At 42.9% G+C, this 22,483-nt stretch overlaps 1 long non-coding RNA gene across 1 annotated transcript in view; it reads right to left on the bottom strand.

The window, feature by feature from the left end:
- LOC105500262 overlaps positions 1-22,483 on the bottom strand; it is a 43,796-nt gene that overhangs the window by 5,309 nt on the left and 16,004 nt on the right. Inside the window, exon 2 of the long non-coding RNA XR_001000003.1 lies at positions 16,016-16,138. This is a non-coding gene — a long non-coding RNA (uncharacterized LOC105500262). The remainder of the gene's footprint in view (positions 1-16,015; positions 16,139-22,483) is intronic.

Raw genomic sequence — 22,483 nt, 5'->3', positions numbered from 1 at the left:
ATGAGAAGGCTGACCTGAGCACGCACACCACTAGATTCTATTGGGCTGTGTGAGGAGAGGCAGGATGGTGGGGAATGAGGGGAGTGGCTGGGTTCAATGTGGGTGCAGAAGGACTTGAGACCAGGCCAGACCTGACAGAGCGTGCTGTGACTTAGAGTCATGGTACTTAATTGGCTATGTTTGTCAGAGGTATTTCCCTCCTTCCTCCTCATCTGACTTTCACCTCTCCGACTTCTATAAATTGTCCTTAGCTGTTTCATGGCTAAGAGCTTTCTAATACTTATTTCATTACTTTTATCCCATGATAATTTTCCTTTTATCTGGGGTTATCTCCCAAACACTAAGTTGCTTGATACATGAACAACTCCATTCTATTTTGCTCACCAAAAATGTTTCTGAAGTCGTTAATGTGTTCCACCCCATAGAGCCAAATTAAGAAAGTTAAAAAGTCTTCTAGCTATTTATCCCATGTTATCTTAATTCAAGCCATTTCATGTTTTATGAGCTCAGTTACACAACACATCACCGTCTAATTGGCTTAACTCCTCTTCTGAAAGAAACTTGAAAAATTTTCTTTGAGATTAGGACCACCTCTTGCGTCTTAGTTCTTAGACTCAAATGTGAGTGGAGTTCAGAAGAGTGGTCACTGGGGGGCAGTAAGCCAAGTTCAGAGTGCAAAGGGTGACTGGGGAAATAGCCTAGAGTCTTGAGATTTCCGATTTCTGGGCATAAATGAATGACTCTGCAGACCTTCATCCCAGGGCGATGACTTATGCCCTTGCATCTGCGTTTGCATGTGAGAAAAGGCCTGGGCTGGGGAGAAGTTCTGTCCCTGAAATATTCCCTCAATTCCCCTCACTAATTCAGAAACTCACCAAAGGCAGGATAGTTTAAAACATGCATATCTGCCAATATGTATAAACTTTCCAATCATGACCAGCTCGATGTGAACGAGTCTGAGATGAGAGCTACCTCTTCCTAACTGCGTTGGCCATCACGTCACAGATAGGCAGGGCTCGCAGTGGGTATTTGTTGTTCATCTGTTAGTACAGTCCCATGGTTCACTGTTTTTCTAAAAGTGAGTTTGGATCTGTGAGAGAAGAAAGCTGAATCATCAGAAGCTAAAATGTCTGAGTTCTGTGGTGTTCCGCGCCCTGGTGCAGCCTGGGTCGTGAGGTGTTCTCACAGTCTCTCCGATCCTCAGTGTGCATGGGACAAGGAATCCCACATAGCCACCTTTGTCCTGTTGGCGGCCCACGGGCACTGTGTCAAAATTAGCAATAGTAGCACACTGCCTTTCTGTGCACACAATACTTCTGTTCTCCTGATGCTTCCTTCCCTTGCCCCTCTGCTAACCTTGGGCAGCTTTTGGCCTAGGTCCCTTCTTGTGTCTTGAATGGCATTTCAGTGGTTAGTCCCCACATTGGTACACGATGCCTGCCTAGTGCTGGACATGCCTCCTTTTGACTGGTTCTCCCCTGAAGCCTGTGTTGCCCTGGCCAGTCTTGGTCAAGACATACAGGCCTTGATGAGGCAAACTATCCAGATCTTCTCTAGGTTAATAGTTCATGCGTTCATTTTATAGACATTAATTGGTGGGACACCAGCTTGATGCCAAGCTGTGCATTAGGCCTGGAGATAGCAAGATACATAGACAATGGTCTCTGTCTTGGAAGGTCTTTGAGGTACCCACATTGCAGTGACAATAACCCATATTTGCACTTGTGAGAGCAGTCTGATTATTCTGGAGCTAGCAGCTGATATCTTTTTTGATGTCCCAGCACATAGTATCTTGTGATTTTAGGCATCCTGCAAATACAAACCTAGAGGCTGCCAACAGGATTTCTTCAACATCTGTGAAACCCAGTGCACTGACGGAGGCAAGGAAGTTAGCACAAAGAAAATTGGAAATACATATTCCTATGCGATTGTGAGCTCCATCTCCTTGGTGGTGAGGACACCACGTAGCAATGGCAAGACTTGGGCATATGCCTCTGTTGAAGATGGAGGTAGAACTGCAGCTTTTAAAGAAAATAATCAGCTGTGAAAAACTGGGAAAAATAGAGCTTTTGAAATGCCACTCTGCCTTGCATAATTCTGGAATAAACAAAACAAAAAGTTTCCAGAACAGAGTTTTGGCATGTGTCCTTAATAACCTTGTTTGTGAAAAGCACTTGAGATATAACCTAGTGCCTAGAGTAAATGAAAGAGTAAACACATGTCTGCTGGAGCTATTTTATGTGATACCACTGGCCAAGTCCATATCCTAATACCACAACACTGCTTCTATGAGAAAATTTAATTCTACTTCTATCGATTCAAATATAGCCCCTTTCTTGATGCATGTGTGTAAGAGAATATCCTCTGGCCCAACACGTCCTTTTTGAGACAGATCTCAGCAGGGACATGCGTCCTTGACCCTGCCTTCCCTAGACAATGGGGTCACCTCAACCGGATATCATTACCAATGAAAAAAACCTTAAAATAAGTGCTCACCCAGGTCTAATACAGGGCAGAGTGGTCATTTGGCATCCCTTGAAATGGGAATTCTTTGTCTTGGTCCAGTGCTTTTCTAGAGGAGAAGGCTGGGTGCTACCTGAGAGAGAAGGGAGAAAGATGGTCCCTGTCCGCTGTTCTTGTCTTTCTCTAAAACAGGAGCCTTTGGAAACAGCCCTGCCTCCCTACAGACAGAATAGTGACCAAGTGTCACTCAAGCATGTTCACATTGATGGTCTAGCCCAGTGTTTTTTTCAGTGACATCAGAACGTCCTGAAAGACTTGTGATGATCACGCTACACAAACATCTTCCCAGCTTTCCATGATTATGGACTATTGCCCATGAACAGTTTGGTGGCCCAGGGGGTTGGCACCACAAGCTGCTTAATCCAGTACTGATGAGAAAATGATGTTCTGCTCAGAGATGAGGCTGAAAACAGACCCTCTGCTTTCTCTATGCCCTGGTGAGTCTCAGGTTACACCTGAGTAAATAACTCCTCTTCTTTATTAAAGAACCATGCAGAAGTAGCTCAGGAAATTACTGTTAAATCATGTAATACCCAGATTGCTCAAAGAGTAATCTAAAGAGAGAATTTTATGGTGCATTTAATATTTTGTTATTTCAAGAACATGCTGCCTTGTGTATAGCAAAATGTCTGCAAACATTTGTGGACTCATTGATTATAGAATTAAGCTATTTACATTTTTAAAAGAAACATCAAGAATTAGGCTTACCACTGCTTTAAAGGATACACATCAATGCTTTTCTGACTGTGAATAATTAAAATTTCTAGAAATTATCCTGCATCATTTTTAAAGGTCATGCATAAGGAAATGTACTCTACAGTCAAAATACTAAAAATATCAATGCAAGGTGCAGACGGCATGACAAACATTGCAAAAGAGGAAAGAAATGCAGGCCAGGGTCGCCCACCCACTCATCAACTGGGGATACTGCTGTTGGGGAACATGATTTACCCATATTGACAAAATTCCTATTATTGTTGTTACTCTAGTTTTTATCTGCAAAATACACACCAGAGTCAATTGATAAGTGGAAAATAATATTTTTTTCTGGAAACCCTAATCAGTATTTCTCAGTGTTTACAAAGAATCGAGGAAGAACAAGTGGCTTCAAATACAACAGAAAATATTTCATTCAATAAAAGCATTTGGTGGAAAATATTGCAGCATGGCCTTCCTGGCTTCAAAGTGTTCTCGGGAAGAAAATGCACATCCATCTGTGATGGCTTGACAAAACATGTCTGCCTGAGGAGGAAAAGAGGCCAAACTCATCTATCTCTTAAGGTTCCTCTAGTATTAAAGTGATCTTAATCCATTTTTAATTAGATTTGTATGAAAGTTGCTATCACATGGTTCCAAAGTTGTGACGAAGCACTCACATCATAAACATCTTAATTTGCAAAGTACCAACCCTGGTTCTTGGGAAGCAGGGATAGTGTGTCAACAGGATTGCCCAGTAGGTGGCCTGCAAATACAAACTTAGAGGCTGCCAATGGGATCTCTTCAACATCCACAAAACCCAGAAATTGTTTACAGCATGTATTATCTTTGTGTATGCACATTTGCCAGAGAGAGGATCAGTCTCAAAGAGGCCCCTGACGCTAAATTTGCCGCCCTTGGGAATTCTGTGACCAGCATTGTGCTCTATTTAATGGCCCCCAAACAAGGTAACCTCTTAAACCTCCCTCTCTCCCTCCCTCCCTCCCTCCCTTCCTTACTTCCTTCTTTCCTTCCTTCCAGATGGATTTTCACTCTTCTTGCCCAGATTGGAGTGCAATGGCGTGATCTCAGCTCACTGTAACCTCTGCCTCCTGGGTTCGAGTGATTCTCCTGCTTCAGCCTCCCAAGTAGCTGAGTTTACAGGCATGTGCCACAACTCTCAGCTAATTTTGTATTTTTAGTAGAGATGGGGTTTCACCATGTTGGTCAGGCTGGTCTCAAACTCCCGAACTCAGGTGATCTGCCCTCCTTGGCCTGGGATCACCTGGGATCAGTGCTGGGATTACAGGCATGAGCCACCACGTCCGGCCAACCTCTGTATCTTTCATTACGTTGAGAGGACCTCCTCTTCTTACTTCTGGGACTCACTAAATCCAAGAGTCCCTCTGAGGAGGATGCGTGTGTGCTGGGCTCCCACTCACCTCTGGGCCCAGCCTTTTGCATGGTTTCTGGAATTCAGGCCAAATAATATGTATCAAATTGAATGGATTTGATGACTCTCCTATCCCCCCATTTCTTCCATATATAAAGCTGACCAGTTTCTTTTTCTGTTTGTTTTTTGCATGTGCTTACTTTCTAGTCTTAATTTTTATTTGCGTTTAACGTTTAAATTCAGGGGTCCATCTGTAGGTTTGTTACATAGGTAACAAACTATGTAACATGGTTTGTTACATAGTTTCTATGTAACATGACACATAGTGTCATGGGGATTTGTTGTACAGATTATTTCATCACCCGGATATTAAGTCTAGTACCCATTAGTTGTTTCTCCTGATCCTCTCCCTCCCCTCATTCTCCATCCTCCAATAGATAGGCCCCAGTGTGTGTTGTTCACCTCTATGTGCCCACAAGTTGTCATTATTTAGGTCCCACTTACAAGTGAGAACATTTGGTATTTGGTTTTCTGTTCCTGTATTAATTTGCTAGGGATAATGGCCTCCAGCTCCATCCTTGTTCCTGCAAAGAACATGACCTTGTTCCTTTTTATAGCTGCATAGTATTCCATGGTATATATGTACCACATTTTCTTTATCCAGTCTACCATTTAGGTTGATTCCATGTCTTACGATTGTGAACAGTGCAGCACTGAACATACGTATGTATGTGTCTTTATGATAGAATGATTTATATTCCTTTGAGTATATACCCAGTAATGGCATTACTGGGTTGAATGATAGTTCTGCTTTTTGGTCTTTGAGGAATTGCCACACCGTCTTCCACAATGGTTGAACTAACTTACACTCCCACCAGTGTGTATAAGCATTCCTTTTTCTCCACAACCCTGCCAGCATCCATTATTTTTTGACTTTTTAGTAATAGCTATTCTTACTGGTGTTAGATGGTATCTCTTTGTGGTTTTGATTTGCATTTCTCAAATGATCTGTGACGTTGAGCTTTTTTCATATGCTTATTGACCACATGTATGTCTTCTTTTGAAAAGTGTCTGTTCATGTCCTTTGCCTGCTTTTTAATGGGGGTGTTGTTTTTCTTCTTGTAAATTTGTTTAAGTTCCCTATAGATGATGCTGGATATTAGACCTTTGTTGGATGCATAGTTTGCAAAAATTTTCTTCCATTCTGTAGGTTGTCTGTTTACTCTGTTGACAGTTTCCTTTGTGGTGCAAAAGCTCTTTAGTTAAACTATGAAAGAGGTCCCATTTACCAACTTTTAATTTTGTTTCAATTGCTTGTGGCGTCTTCATCATGAAATATTTGCCTGTTCCTATGTCCAGGATAGTATTGCCTAGGTTATCTTTCAGAGTTTTTCTACTTTGGGGTTTTACCTTTAAGTCTTTAATCCATCTGGAATTGATTTTTGTATATGGCATAAGAAAGGAGTTTAGTTTCAGTCTTCTGCATATGGCTAGCCAGTTATCACAGCACCATGTATTGAATACAGAGTCCTTTCCCCATGGCTTGTTTTCGTCAGGTTTGTTGAAGATCAGATGGTTGTAGGTGTGCAGCCTTATTTCTGGGTTCTCTATTCTTTTCCATTGGTGTATGTGTCTGCTTTTGTACTAGTACCATGTTGTTTTGGTTACTGTAGCCCTATAGTATAGTTTGAAGTCGGGTAGCATGATGCCTCCAGTTTTGTTTGTTTGTTTGTTTTCTTAAGATTTCCTTGGCTACTAGGAAGTGAGGAGCCCCTCTGCCCAGCTGCTGCCCATCTGGAAAGAGAAGAGGGCCTCTGCCCAGCCGCTGCCCCATCTAGGAAGTGAGGTGCGCTTCTGTCTGGGGCCACTGTCTGGGAAGTTGGAGCACCTCTGCCCGGTCACTGCACCGTCTGGGAAGTGAGGAGCGCCTCTGCCCAGCATCCACACTGTCTGGGAAGTGAGGAGTTCCTCCTCACGCCCAGTGTGGGAAGTGAGGAGGGCCTCTGCCAGGCTGCCCCACCTTCTGGGAAGTGAGGCACGCCTCTGCCTAGCTGCCCAACTGCCTGGGAAGAGAACACCTTTGCCCAGCTGCTGCACCGTCTAGCAAATGAGGAGGGCCTCTACCGGGCCTCCCCACTGTCTAGGAAGAGAGGAGCACCTCTGCCCAGCTGCTGCCCTGTCTGGGAAGTGAGGAGCGCCTCTGCCTAGCTGCCCAACTGACTGGGAAGAGAGGGGCACCTCTGTCTGGCTGCCGCCCTGTCTGGGAAGAGAGGAGTGCCTCTGCCCAGCTGCCCACCATCTGGGAAGCGGGGAACGCTTCTGCCTGGCCCCCACACTGTCTGGGAAGTGAGGAGTTCCTCTGCCAGGCAGCCCCAGTCTCTGGGAAGTGAGGAGCACCTCTGTCTGGCCGCTGCCCGCTCTGGGAAGTGAGGAGTGCCTCTGTCCTGCCACTGTGCAACCCTCCAACTGTGAAATGACAGCCTTGTATGTGGTCTTTCTGCCTTCCCCAAGTTTGCATTTTCAGTATTAAAGTTTACTTTTTAATTAAAAAAAAAAAAAGTCCTTGGCTCTTTCGGCTCTTTTTTGGTTCCATATGAATTTTAAAAATAAGTTTTGCTAGTTCTGTGAAGAATGTCATTGGTAATTTAATAGAAATAGCATTGAATCTGTAAATCGCTTTGGGCAGTATGGCCATTTTAATGATATTGATTCTTCCTATCCAAGAGCATGGAATGTTTTTATATTTGTTTATGTCATCTCTGATTTCTTTGAGCAGTGTTTTGTAAATTTCATTGTAGAGATCTTTTACCTCCCTGGTTAGCTGTATTCCTGGGTATTTTATTCTTTTTGTGGCAATCGTGAATGAAATTGCTTTCCTGACTTGGCTCTCGGTTTGACTGTTGTTGGGCTTACCAGTTTATGATTAGGAAAATTTCTGGAATTCCTTCTGTCTCTTCAAGTTCTTTGCACAGTAACTTTTCCTTAGGCTCCTTAATCTACCACTGAGGGAAATTTTAAGAAAATACAGAATAGTGCAGAATTAAAATGGCCATCGATCCCACCTCAGCACAAAGGTTTGGCTTTGGGTTTGCAGTCTGCTTTTCTCTTCCTCAATTGTTTTGGCACAACTGGCTGAACAAATAAAGAGTTTTGGAGTGTGAAATGATGAAATAGTGTTTTAACATGAAACTCTATGGCAACAATGTAATGCATTCATGGTAAGGGGCACAGTCAGAAGATGTGACTCTGCCAATGTTTGATATTTTACTAGTGTGTACAAACTAATTAAACTGATTGCACTATAAGTATGACTTGGTATTTCCATGTACTTTCTTCTGACAGAAAAGGTGTCAAATGTGAAGTCTGATCTTACATAAAGGCCTGTAATGACATTTACTTTCCTGACCTGTGCAGCCAAATTGAAATTTATACAGTTCTTCCTTGAAGCCAAAAGAAATATAGGTTGGAGTCAAAATTGCTTTTAGGACTCTGGCGTGAGAAGCCCAGGCTGAATTCATGAAGATGACGCGTGTCCCGGGGTGCTGCTCTTGCCTGTGGAAAAGGATCTCCTTGTCCAGAGCCCAGTTTGAGCCACAGGGAGATTGCAATGGGCATTGGACAACAAAGGATAGGGCTCTGATGTCTTCCAGTGAGAACAGCCATTTCTAGGAAAGTAAGATTTTAACACCTGGACGTCTGTTTCTATAGAAATACTGAGAAACAAGAGGCAGAGGGTGGGTGGCAGGCACTGGATCAAAATGATTTTAAGAATTTCAGTCAAGGAAAATACCAGCTAACTTGGGTCTCAGAAAATGAAGGGAGATTCAGGCATGATATTAAGGATCCAAGCAGCTCAGTTCCCGAAAAGAGCCAGCATTCTCCCTGGAGCTGCTGTATGTGCTGGGCCCTGGCCGGGTGTCTGTGTGGCACTAAGACCCCAGAAGAGGATCTCCATCCGTGGGGTGAGAACTGCTTGAAACAGGGGGTACACCAGGTGCCTCGGCTCCAAAGGGAAAAAGACCTGCAGGGTCCTCACATCACTCAGTGAAAAGCACTGTGGGGCCACCCATGGCTGTGGTTTCAGATGAGAACTGCAGGAAGAATTCTGAACTCAGTTGGAGAGAACACAAAACGCATTGAACATGAAAACTCACGAGCACCAGAGGAAAGCAATGTCTGCCTTCTCCATGTGCCACCATACACCATGCGAGAGCAGACGTGCTCACTTAAGGGTTCTAAACTCCAGCTTCACAAAAGCAACCTCAATCACCTTCAAGGGCATCTGGTGACATCTGAGATAACAGAATTGGGCTGTGTGGGTTACTGAATTCAATTTCAAGATTGTCTCAGAAATGTTCTTGATTGACATGTTTCTGAATCAAGTTCCTGTAAGAACTTACCAGGGCTGCAATATTTTGAGACTTGATGGTCAGGTGGCAACTCTCTCCTGCTCTTTGATGACTGAGATGGGGAAATGTCTGCAACAAAATGCGTGGGAATCCTCAATGTCCTCTCAAACCCTGGAACAATGCCAAGGCTCCTTTCATCCACTGCTCCTACTTCTATCCTCCATGGTCCTGCAGAGCAAGGCTGGCCCTTTCGGGTGACTGCCTTTAAGGTGGCTGCAGATGGTTGGCAGCATCTCTGAATTCTCTCTTCTTCCGTGTTTCCTCAAAGGACAGGATTTTGATTCCTTCAACTGTCTTTGTTGCTTTTTTTCCCTGAATGTGCCAGTCTACCAGAAAATATTTGGGCTTAGAATTTAACATTATATTCCTCAAAATAAACAATCACGAAAAACATCAGAGAGCCAGCCTGAAGTCTGCAGAGAAGTGCAGGCCCACTGTGTGCAGACATCTCTCCTGCTATAGCATGTGGTAGGCGCACATCTATAGAGCTCTAGAAACAGCGTAGTACCAGAGAGTGACACTCATGTGTTCTCTGCTAACTAGAAACTGAATTCATAACTTAAAAATTGAGAGCAACCAAAATGACCTTTAATAGTTGAATGAATAAGCAAATTATAGTACACCCAGACAACAAAATATTATCCATTGGTTTCAAAAAAGCTCTCATGCTACAAAAAGACATGGAGGAACTTTAAATGCATATGGCTAAGTAAAAGAAGTCAGCTTGAAAAGACTCCATACTATATGATTCTTACTGTATAGCACTCTGAAAAAAAAAAAAAAAACCTATAAAAACAGTAAAAAGATCAGTGGTTTCCAGGTGTTGAGAGCTACAGGGAGGACCATACATACGTTAAGCACAGGGGATTTTTAGGGCAGTGAAAATATTCTGTATGATGCTAGATAATGGATGAGTGGTATTAGCATATGTGAAAACTCATTAAACTGTACAACACAAATTATACAACTATGTAACAAAAGGGTAAACCCTAATTTAAATTACAGATGTTGGATAATAGTAGTGTACTAACATTGGTTTGTTTGTTGTAACAAAGTTACCACACCGACGCAAGGTGTAAATTTTTAAAAATAGCCAAAACCCAAAAAAACCAACCCCCAAACAAAATTGAAAGTACTCTTCCCAATCTCCTCTACTGCGTTTTCCTGTGGGTTTTGAACCCAAAAGGAGGCTTTGAGGCAGCCTGTCCCACCACATTGCTTGCTGCCCTGGCAGGAGAGTTTCTGACCCTGATTCTGTTGCCTGACACGTGGCTGTTCTTTTGTACATACATGAGTACTTGCTAGCCAAATATTTGGTGAGTATGCTCTTTATTCATCCATATGCCATGAATGTAAGTTAATGGAGCAATTTACTCAACAACTATTGGTTAAGTAACTGGTAGGAAGCAGGCATTGCTAGGTGTCATTGAACACAATGGCCAATAACATCTCTGTCGTGGAGCTGAGACAGCATGGCATTGTAATGAGGTATGCAGTGACAATACTATTTGATTCACTGCATCATGGAAGCCTGTGACAGCAGGTGGAGCATGCAGATCTGAGTGGGATCCTACTTGACCAGTTACTAGCGAAGTCTTCTTGAGAGCTGACTTTACTTTCTGAGCTTTAGCGCTCTCTTCTGCAAGTCCGGGGTCATTACTTCTGTGAAGAACTTTTTTCAAGCTTGGAAAAGATAATGGATAGAAACTCCAGCAGATCAGGTTTTTTGAGGAATTCTCAACTGTTTCTGTCTCTGTCCCTGTGTTTCCGTTTTACCCCTTCCACACACACACACACACACACACACACACACAATTTCCTTCTATAGTTTCCTATTTCCTATTTAAATGAATGATACTGGCAAAAAAGGAAATTTGCTCTTAAATGCCATGTTATGTTCCTAGGGTAACTCTTTAGTCTCCTAGTTGGTGACTGACGTGTTTTAAAATCTGTTCCAGAATTTTTAACACTCACTATAATAACATTGTAGATAGGAGAATGCAGCATATTTGGATTTCCCAATTCCAGTCTTCTACCACCCTGACGCAAATCCTACATGCGCAACCAGAGAAACTACTGTAATGCGACAGGGGCTCTTGATTTCTGTGAGGATGCACCAGACAGCTGAGGGGAGAAACTGAGCCTGGACAGACAGGGTCCTCGAGTTGGAAATGGGCGTCGTAGCTTTGGTGGATAGACAAGAAATTGTGAAACGTGAAATGCTGATGGGATTATCCTAAAATGACTGATCATTTTGCTCTGCCAGGGTGATGAGGAGTGAAGTGAGGAGCTAGGGTAATAGATCCCAATGGTGCAAAGTGCAGGGTGACTTGGAATAAAAGAGTGCGGAAGGCGAAGAGAAAGACTGTGTGGTTTAGTGAAATTTAAGTTTATTATTTCAGAGGTGGGATAATCACGGTGCTGGCTTAGCTTAGGGTGTGGCCAAGAGCACAGACTACTCAAATAGCATGGAAGTGAAGATTGCCTCTTATACGAGAAGAATGTTTTTAGAAAAATAATAAGGGATAAGTATCTGTACCTGATATCAAAACACACTACAGCATCATGTTGAAAATAAAGAATTATGAATGAAAAATATAAAAACATATGAATGCAAATGCGTAGAGAGCCCAGAAATTGACCTAGATTCGTGTAGGATTAATATAACCTTGCAAAAACAGCAAAACATCATAAATGATATTGGGTTAATGACAGTGTTGTGGAAAATAAATAAATATACAACTACATTCAGAAGTTTCCAAATATATAAAAAAACAAGATATTAAGGAAATTATAGATGGGCCAGCAAAAAGGCGAACTTTAAAGTGTTGATAACATTCTAAGAATTAAAGCAATATAAGATAGAAGAGAAAAATAACAGATACAATTACATAAAAATATACAATTTTTCTAAGTAAAATAAAGGATAATATAAAAATTACAGAAGATTGGGTAAGACATACAGGTAGAATGCAGACATGTAATGAGGCAAGTGGCATAAACAAATACAGCCCTCACGGAAAGTTAAAAGGCTATGAAAATGTTTATATGACTTGGACCAGTATTCTAACTCTGAAGGATTTATTCTAAGCAAACAGTGGAAAAGAAAAAAAGTGAAGTCCATTGAAGTACTGATTGTAACATCATCTGTAACTGTAAAATAATTTTTTTAAAAAAGTATCTAACAATAAGGAAATGGTTAAGGAAATTAGGACATAGTAGCTAAATAGCATATTTAGCTATTAAAATAGTAATTTAAAAATATGAAATTATACAATATTTGAGAAAAATATTTAAGGCTATGGCTATAATTATTTATATGATTACAGACATGAAAATAATAGACTAAAATGTAAAGTAATTACTTTGTGAGTTAGGGTTATGGATGACTTTTTTCCTACAATTTTATTTAAGAGTTTAAAATACTGTTTTATAAGAAAAGTATGGGAGCATGAAGCAGACGGCATGGGCAGGAAAGAAAGCTGAGCCGGCTCCAGGTCTCACTGAAACCAGGATGGCAAGGCACCCAGATGAGGCACAGGCTGATAAACGTCTAGACTGAGTCTGAGGCTCAAAGACCATTTCCTAAACACCGAATTCTCTAACTTACACTAAAGTTAATTTGTGTTACTCACAGGAGGTGGGTTTGCTCTAGGGTGCAGAGAATGGGGACTGGAGGAAGGAACACTGGAGAAGAGTTGTTCTTGGTTTTGAATCTGACAGACTGTCCATGTCCTAACCACACACACACACACACACACACACACACACACACACACACACACACGGTAGCTACTGGGGGCCATGGATGTGCTAATGTGAAAATTATTACACAATGAATATGTATATCAAATTATCACATCTTAGGCCTTGATTGTAACCACGTTTTAAGTAGTTTGTTGGCTGAACTGAGTTTCTTTGCTATCTGAGTCATTAATTTCACAGAAATCTGGCAGGCGTGCAAGAGTGCATGAGGGCCCTCTTCTGCCGTGGGTCCATGCTGGGGCAGTATAGCCCACAGTTGCCAAGAGGGTGAACTTCTTGGCAGCAAGGCCATGCTGAATGGCTAAGGGCAGTTTGGTTGGAAGTCCTCTCCGCTGGGCTTTTCCCAAGGAAGGGTAGTGAAAGCAGAATCTTCATGATCCATGTTGCAGGATAAAAGCTGCCAAGGGGAAGAGCATTTCGACAGGGAGAGGGATTGCGCACCACAGAAATCGCACTCTGGAGTAAGGCAATGAAAGGTAGATAAAGTCTGTATTTCTGCCAAATGTTCAGTATTAGTTCTCTTCTGGGGTAATACTTAAAATATTCAAGTGGTTAGGACCTAACCATTCTGAATTAAACCATTCTGAATTCTGTAGCTGCTGGAAAGGGGAAAGACAGTGACAGGGTGACAGGGCACTAGGAAGGCAGTGGGTTTGGAGCAGTGGCCACTTACCAAGCAGTTGGAAACATCTCAATATTTTAACAAGCAGCAAGGTCATCTCAGTGCTTATTACCAATTACCAGCCTTGGTCCTTCCTCTTCTCTTCTTCTTGGTGGCTGCAGCCTCTATTTGTTCTTTCTTTGCCTTTGCCAGCTGAGCACAATTCCCTCTCCCTCTGATCATGAGTCACGTCATGCCATGCACTTCCTGTCCTGAGTGGATGTGTGTGTGATAGGGACTGGGATCCCACATGTGGACTTACTGGTTAGGTGACATGAGGGGAAGTGAGCAGTGATGTAATAGCCAAAGTAAGACCCACCATCACAAGGAGGCCACGGTCTTCCTGTTGTGGGCAGGAAGCCAGACAGTGTGGCCAAACAGTGTCGACAGGGATGTTCCCAATGGGAAGTGTGCTCCGTGACAGGCACGGGTGCAGACACCCTTACAAACCACGTTCCCCCAGATCACAGTGAAACCTCATTGTGGTTTCATACCTGGCCAGGCATGGTGGGCAATGATCAGAATGTGAGTGCTGGAATCAGATGCTTTGGGCTGCAGTATTGGCTCCCCAGGTAACTGCCTGAGTGCCATTTGATTATCTCGTCACTCTGAACCAACAGCCCTAAAATGAGAACAGCAATTGTACCTACTGCTCTAGGTTACTGTGGAGGTTAAATGAGTCAGTGTTTGCAGAATGCCTGGTGCATAGCAAGGACTCAGTAAAGATCTCATTATTATTATTGCATTCCTCCTGTTTTATGCTGCAATTGCTGAGACTAGCTTGACTCCTTCACCCCAATCCTGTCCCTCAATTATACTCACATCTAGATCTTTAAAGTGGTCTACTTTGTGCTACGACAGTTTCTCAGCCTTTTTGACCAATGCATACTTCTGATGAACATAAAAGTAGTATGCCTAGTTCTCCAAGGAGATTTTGACCTACTCTTCTATGGGACTTGCCCCTACCACCCCTCTCCACAACTCCAATCATCCCTTGGTGGATAATCATGGGTGAGCATAGTTTAGTTTTTAATGACAAAATAATCACTTATTCAATTTGACTATGTCCGAAAATTCCCAAGTACATGAATAATTTGTCCAATATTGGCTCTTAGTCTTTCAAAGGGACAATGTTAGAGAACACCTCCACAAATGCACAGAGATTTGAAGAGATGGACCTCCATTTATGACCTGCATGATGAAGGCTGTGATAGACTCCAACTTCAGAGGACTGTGTTAGGGGAGGAGGAAGGTGTAGGTCAGGATTAATAAACCCAAGAGAGACGATGGGGTGCTGCACCAAAAAGATGTAAACAAAGCCCAACCTCAGATCTAGATTTGTTCCAGGAATAACCCCCAGAGTCTGGATCCAAAAAAGAAAGAAGAGCAGAAGCAGCAGGTGGAGGATAAGCAGAAAGTGGAGCCTGGAACAGTGATTTTGCCTGGGGCTGGCTTTTGCAGGGAAGCCTTGCAGGGGCCTGTGTCAGCATAGCAAGCCTTGAATAACCAGGGACCAACCACAGGGGATAGTGGTCTGAGAAGAGTTAACTCCCAGAAATTCTCAAACCCAGCTGTGGATTGCGTGCGCATGATGGCACTTTAAAAGACCACAACAAAATCACTATTTGACAAATACCACAGGAGCAGCTATTGCAGGCAAAAGTCATCAACAGGTGTTAAAACCAGCTGGGCAGGAGGGAAGTATAACGAGAAACAGGACATTTGCTTAGTTTCAGTGTAGTTCTCTACAAGATACTTAATAATTGCAATGGGAAAAACAGTAAATGTTATGATGGAGAAACCTGCCATATACTACCTTAACCAAGGCATCAAAGTGTAAGATCATACACATTCTAATATGATGCATTTAGAAGGCACAATAGTCATGTTGTGGGAGACTGAGACATGACAACTAAATGCCACTTGCGGTCCTGGTCTGGATCCTGAAAAAGTACATTAGTGGGGCACTGCAAGTTGAATAAGGTGTATGGATCTATTTCTAGTATTCTATCAATTTGAGTTCCTGGCTTTGATGATTATACTACAATTATTTAGGATAGCAACATTTTGGGAAGGTATGAAAAGGTATATGGAAATTTTTTGTAGTACTTTTGTAACTTTTTGTTGTCCAAAATTAAATATTCATTTATTTATTTATTTATTTATTTATTCGAGATGGTGTCTGTCTCTTTCGCCCAGGCTGGAGTGCAGTGGCGCGATCTTGGCTCACTGCAAGCTCCGCCTCCCAGGTTCACACCATACTCCTGCCTCAGCCTCCCGAGTAGCTGGTACTACAGGCGCCCGCCACCACGCCCAGCTAATTTTTTTTGTATTTTTAGTAGAGATGGGGTTTCACTGTGTTAGCCAGGATGGTCTCGATCTCCTGACCTTGTGATCCACCAGCCTTGGCCTCCCAAAGTGCTGGGATTAGAGGCATGAGCCACCACACCCGATCCCAAAATTATTTAAAAATAAAATGTTAAAAATAAAGAATAATTTTTAAAAAGACAAAAACAGACAGCAGCAGTGGAAATAATAGTAAGCAATTTCCAGGCTCACCATAGTTACCTAATGGAGGCAATTCCCATTAGGAAATTCCCATTCACCATGGTGCCATGGAGAGAAAGAGGCTGGGAACCAGTCAGTAGCACGCAGAAGCCTTGTGCTCCAAAATCAAAGATCCTGACTAACCTGGAAAGGGCTGCTAGCTGTCCAGCCCAGCTCCATGCTAGAATGCAGATGGGATGGCTAAAGTTTATGCAGTCCCGGGGTTGAAGCCACATGCAGAGAACGAGGCTTCAGAAACCTGGGAGGCGAGTCGCCCTTTCAGAGGACGCTGTGTGGCTGTGACAAAGGGCCCAGGCTGCCTGTATGCAGGCTGCCTTAGCATGCAAGGAAAAGAGACTTTTACCTTCTTTAAGCTATTGCTAGTTGAAATCTTTCTATTAGTTGCAGTTACTCCTCTGTTGCCATCTTGTCCTTGCTCAAAGATACTGCAGAAAACTATACTCCCTCCACCACCCAGGAGCCCCATTCTGAGTGGTGACATGTATACTCAATCCCCTGACCTCACAAGCACCATTCATGTCATCTCCATTCCACACGACAACCCCCAAAGGCCATGAGGCCGGGCGCATGGGAAGCGAGGTGCACCTGGCCTTCCTGGAGGTGCAGTGGTCACATGCAAAGTCCTGTGGCAGACAAGGAGAGGCTGCATATGGCCTCGGAGGCCCTGCAGCGCGTCCACCCCATCCGGGGACACCTCCTCCTCCCAATCCTGCACCTGTATCCTGTGCTCTCTGCACACTGTGCACTTGTACTTCCCTGCGTTCTGCCAGTTCTCTGATGCGTCTGAGCCTTTGACATACAATACAGCTTCTTCTGATAGGAACATCCTCTATTCCACCTTTTCACCTGTGCCACCTATTTTATTCTTAAGGTTTCTGCTTAAATATCATCTCTCCCAAAGAGCCTTCCCTGACATCGGAAGATGGGTTAGATGGCACTCTGGTGCATGAATATTTTCACTTCGTCTTTCTCCATCACAGCATCCACCACATCACATCACGATCACTCGCTGATTGGTCCATGTGGACTATGGAGCAAGGACAGTATATCCCGGAACCTAATACAATACCTGAAATATAGTATGACTTCAATAACTAATTGATCAATGGGTCAACGGCAAACTTTATGAAGTCACACGATCATGACTTATCCCAGTGATGATTGGACAGCCCGTAACACTTCCAATTTCTCAAAGTTGCAACTATTGCTAGCTTTTGTGAGACCACCCAGACCCTCACTGAGCCCAGCTGCAGCACTGTTTCATAGCAACGGATTCATTGGACCATATCCTGAAGTAGGGGTGAGATTGGAAATGGGAAAGCTTTCCCATGAGCCATTGATTTCGTTAATCGCATCCTCACTACTTCCATCATCCACTAGAACAAGAAAGTCAAGTTATCTGTACTGCTGTCTCCAAATCAAGCTGGGAAGAAAAAGGAGTAAGTGTTTCACATCATAAAGAGAAACAAAGGAAAAATAACGATGCTTTAAAAGAGGTTGACGATTTCAACACCTCCAACCCACTCTCATTCACTCAGTACTTTACTTAGTAAAGTAAAACAAAAAATGTACCATTAAAGAAGCACACAAAACATTTGCATTTGAATGAGTAAAATTCCAAAACCCCGGTAATGTAAAGCAGCAGCTGTGGTGTGGGAGAAAAGAAGTTTTGGACTAGGAGATGTAGGCCTGGCTCTGCTTCCAGTAGCTCGGTGACTTTTCCAACTCAGCCAGTCTGGACTTCGGTTTCCTCTTTAGTACACGAAATGTTGAACTAAATAAACGACCTCTAATAGCCCCAGCCAAGTTTCTCTCTTATCATTGTGTGCAATTATCTCCCCCAACCAGTTTCCAATCATCTCCCCAACCAGTCCACACCCAGGAGAGCATAGAGGTTAGGGAGTGGCACCTGCAGGGAAGGATTATGCAGCTATACTTTCCCCAGTGCCTCCCTTACATTATCAGTAGTGGTGGAAATGCTTTCAAACCTAGAAGTCCCTGGGCATAGGTGAGAGGTGAGTCTTAGAATATTATTTTTTAATTTTTCAATTTTTTTTTGCCCCTGAGATGGAGTGTTGCTCTGTCGCCCAGGCTGGAGTGCAGTGGTGTGATTTCGGCTCACTGCAATTTTCGCCTCCCGGGTTCAAGCAATTCTCCTGCCTCAGCTTCCTGAGCAGCTGGGATTACAGGCGCGCATGACAATGCCCAGCTAATTTTTTGTATTTTTAGTAGAAATGGGTTTCACCATGTTGTTCAGGCTGGTCTTGAACTCCTGACCTTGTGATCTGCCCGCCTCAGCCTCCCAAAGTGCTGGAATTATAGGTGTGAGCCACCACGCCCGGTCCTAATGTTATTTAAAGACCATGATAATCTATAAAACTTTTTTTTTTTTTTGTGCTTTGTGCAGCAAAATCTTCTTTTTCAGGAGCAGAGGAGTCAGAGAACATTTGGTGTGTGGTGCTGCTGTGTCTAGGTAGGGGTTTCCTGTCTGTAATTTCTTTCCGCTCCAGACAATCTGGGCTCCTTGAGGAATGACTGTCAGCACTGTTCCCTGGCAGACAGGGTGGATTCTTCATGGCGTTTCTATTATTGTTTACTTACACCGTTATTTTAAACTATTACTGATATTTTACTTTTCAAGTATGAAAGTCTTGAGCTTCTAAGTTATAGTAATTATGATTTGATGAGAATCTACCATGTGCAAGTTTTAGGGATGTATACTTCATATGCAACATAATTTAACTGTCAAAACGTACCTTTGACTGAAGTGTTCTTCTTCATTTTACAAAGAAACCCAAATTAAAATATCCTGCCCCAGTCAAACAAATGGAGGAGCTGAAATCCAGACCCAGGTCACTGCAATCTTGGTTTCTCACCCACTCCCATGCCTTCTGAAGGTCAGGATTAGTATCTTTCACTTCCATGGTTTTTATTCTCAAATTCTTATACATTTTTTATATAGAAGAAATATTTATTAGCATAAATTGTATTTCTTCTTGATAAACTCTTTGTAATGTAAGTATAATGAATGTAGAGCCATATTAATATTGAAGAGGTCCCACCTCGTCTTGTCGAAGAGGCTTGAAGAGACTTGGTGACTGGGGCCTACTCCTCCCAGCTGGAAGCTGAGTATCTTCTGAGCTTAGGGACACAGTGGTTCTGGTTGGAATAAGATATATAGGAAGGAAAAGAGAAAATACTCTAAGGAATTGCAGGCTGCTGGGTTGATGGCTGAATTCAGAGAACCGTAGTGAGTGAAAGGGTGGGATGCAGAAAGGTTCCCACACTTAGCATTGGAAAGTGAATCACGTCCATCCCAATGTGGACATCAAGGAAGCACCTGGAGTTGGTGGTGGGGACGGAGGAGCTGTGGGTGAGTTGAGTGTCAGGAACCTGAGGGGCTGCTGAGTGGAGATGAGTCCATTTTTAGATATAGCTACAAACATTATTGAGAAGTTTGACTGAAAGCCTATATTTAAGTGAAATTTGAATCTATGTGATCAGATGAGGTTAAAAAAAAAGTGTCAGGAGGAGAATGGATTGATTGGGGACTATCATTGATGTTCAGGAGGTGATCAAAGAAAGAAACATCACTTAAAAGCCCCGACAGGGAGCAGGAAGAGAGCAGCATCAAAATGGGGAAAGATGGCGCTAAGGAGAATTCTAAGAAAAAAGTAGTCAGGAGTGTAAAATGTCAGAGAGGATAAGACTGTGTTAAACTAATCATTAGCTTAAGAAAACTGCTTTAAAGCTACTGCAACAGACTACTTGACTTGTAGAAACACATAGTGACCTAATGGGTATAATTTCTCCATTATGTGTAATTTTTTCAGTTCCTAAGAGACCTGAAACACAGGTATTACATTGGTGGAGAAAAGTAATTCCACTAATGGGCCATCATAGAGACCACTAAAGATTTGTTTTGCTTACTTAACAGTTTTTATTGACATTTTGAACACAAATTTTGTCCATTTTACAAGTCAATAATATCTATTACAAGGTTGGTATTTGTGAAATGGGAGCAACCAGAACACTGACTTCATCTCCAGGGAAGTGTATTCTAATAAGAAACCCTCCTGAGGTGCATGTGATCAAGTGCCTGATGAGTATTTCATGTGTAGTATTAGTCATTCTCCTCAGCATTTAGCTCATGGTACACTTTTCCTTCATTTAACAAGTTTTTTCACTTTTCTAATTTAGAAGCATTTCAAAAATTGATTGTGATGCAGTAAGCATTAACAACGTTGACCTTATCACCATGGAAATGACTTCATTATCACTCTTGTTGCCAAAACCCATCCAGGGCAGTCTGTGATGCTGGTGTGACATGAACAAAACAGTCAGAATGAGAAAGATTTTTCTTGGTATGAAAGGCAATTGGCCTATGTCTTCCAAAGAATCCCAATCTCTTTCTCCGACAAAAGTAAACATGAAACTTTGCTTCTGATACCAAAGAGTAATTTAAGAGACAGCACATGTCAAGTTTGACAGTGGTAATTCTGTAAATGAAGCTGTGGGCACAGGACTAACATGGGTGTCTTTTTTATTTTATTTTTTTTGAGATGGAGTCTTGCTCTGTCGCCCAGGCTGGCGTGCAGTGGTGTGGTCTTGGCTCACTGCAACCTCCGCCTCCCGGGTTCACGGCATTCTCCTGCCTCAGCCTCCTGAGTAACTGGGACTACAGGCACACCCAGCTTTTTTTTTTTTTTTTTTTTGTATTTTTAGTAGAGACAAGGTTTCATCATGTCAGCCAGGCTAGTCTCGATCTGATTTCGTGATCCGCCTGCCTTGGCCTCCCAAAGTGCTGTGATTACAGGCATGAGCCACCGTGCCCAGCCATGGTATGTATTTAAAACCAAGAAAGGAACCTCTAAGAGTTGGAGCCACATCAGTGGTTGCCCTCCTGCTGTGCCTTCTGTGCGCAGTTACAATGCTGCAGTAAATCAGACACCCCCTCCCCATCAGCTCCAGGTCACTAGCAAGATATCATTTCCAGTAAAGTTGGTCTTTCTCTCTGAATTTCAGTTACTTTTGAATCATGATTTTATTATTACTCATTCTACTATTCTCCCATTCATGCAATACATATTTTTTTATTGCCTTTCTATGTGCCTGGTACTACTGTAGTGGTAAACAAGATAAAGTCTCTTTCTTAATGGGGCTTATATTTTACTGAGGAGAGATAGAAGAGCATGGCCCCAGGGACTCACTTCCTCCCTGCTTTTATGGAATAGCTTAGCAGAGCACTTGGTAGGCACCCTACCCGAGCCTAATAGGAGGACGGGTCAGTGTTTGGTTGTCAGGTTCTGGAGGACCTTCCCTTCCAACAAGGCCACTTTCTCAACTAGGAAATGTGTGCGGTCCCACAGATATCCCCTGCCCTCTTCTCTTACATACACCCCATAAATACACAGAGCATCATGGGGACATTGTTCTTCCTTGCTGGTACCTTGGCCCTGATGCACCAGACTGTCTATATCCTGTCTAAGCGCTAAGGAGTAACACGACTTAAGGAGATCGTGCACCCCACTACTTCTTGGCCTGTTTTCCTCCAGTAAACTCTATTTTACACCTTAACTTTGTGGTGCTGGAACAAATAAAGACAATTTTCAACAGCGCTAAGTGTGATGAAGGAAACGAAACGTCACCATGGCTTACACAGGGGCTGAGGCTAAGTGAGGACTACTTCAGTTGGGACAGCTGGGAAGACCTCTGTGAGGAGACAGTGATAAAACCAAAGCAGGAATTGATAAAAGGCAACAGCCGGGAGAATAAAAAATATTAGAGCACAGGACTAGCAAGTGGGGAGGCCTGAATGACAGGAGCCTGACACGCGTGTAGTCGGAAAGAGCCAGGAGCACAGGGAGTGAGGGGAAGAGAGGGAGCCAGGGTCTTTGGAGGGTAGATTTGACTCCTGCTACAGCAAGCAGCTATGCAAGAAGTGAAAGTGAAGAGTTAACATGATGTGATGACCGTATTTAAAAGTTTAAGTCTTGGATGTCAGGGAAAATGGCACGCAGGGCCATGAATGAAGACAGAGAACCTAGCCAGGAAGCTGTCACCATGGCCCAGCAAGAGCAAAGGGCAGAGGAGCAAAGACCATTGACTGCAGTGAGAGGTAGAGGAGAGGATGGGTCCTGGATGCAGAGAGAGTGCTTTTAGTCCCTGTGTGCATGGTCACAGAAAATCATGTAAAAGTTGCCACTGACAAAAAAAGAAAAAAAATAAAAGAAAAAATATAGAAGGCAATAGGAAATGAAGATGGGCAAAGACTAGAGAATCTCATGTAAATGGGAAGTCCGCAAGGCCCAGGTTTGACAAAGCAAGTGGTTCTGAAACATTCTTGGAACACTGATAACTCTCCAGCTTGCTGGCTGCAGCCCCCCAGCACTAGCAAGCTGGTGCTCACTGCAAAAGCATGGCCGAATAGTCTTCAAACCTGGATTTCAAAAAGGGAGACAGACAAGA

This window comes from Colobus angolensis, unplaced genomic scaffold (assembly GCF_000951035.1).
Source record: "Colobus angolensis palliatus isolate OR3802 unplaced genomic scaffold, Cang.pa_1.0 Scaffold654, whole genome shotgun sequence".
Classification (NCBI taxonomy): Eukaryota; Metazoa; Chordata; class Mammalia; order Primates; family Cercopithecidae; genus Colobus; species Colobus angolensis.
This window is presented reverse-complemented; position numbering and strand designations above follow the sequence as displayed.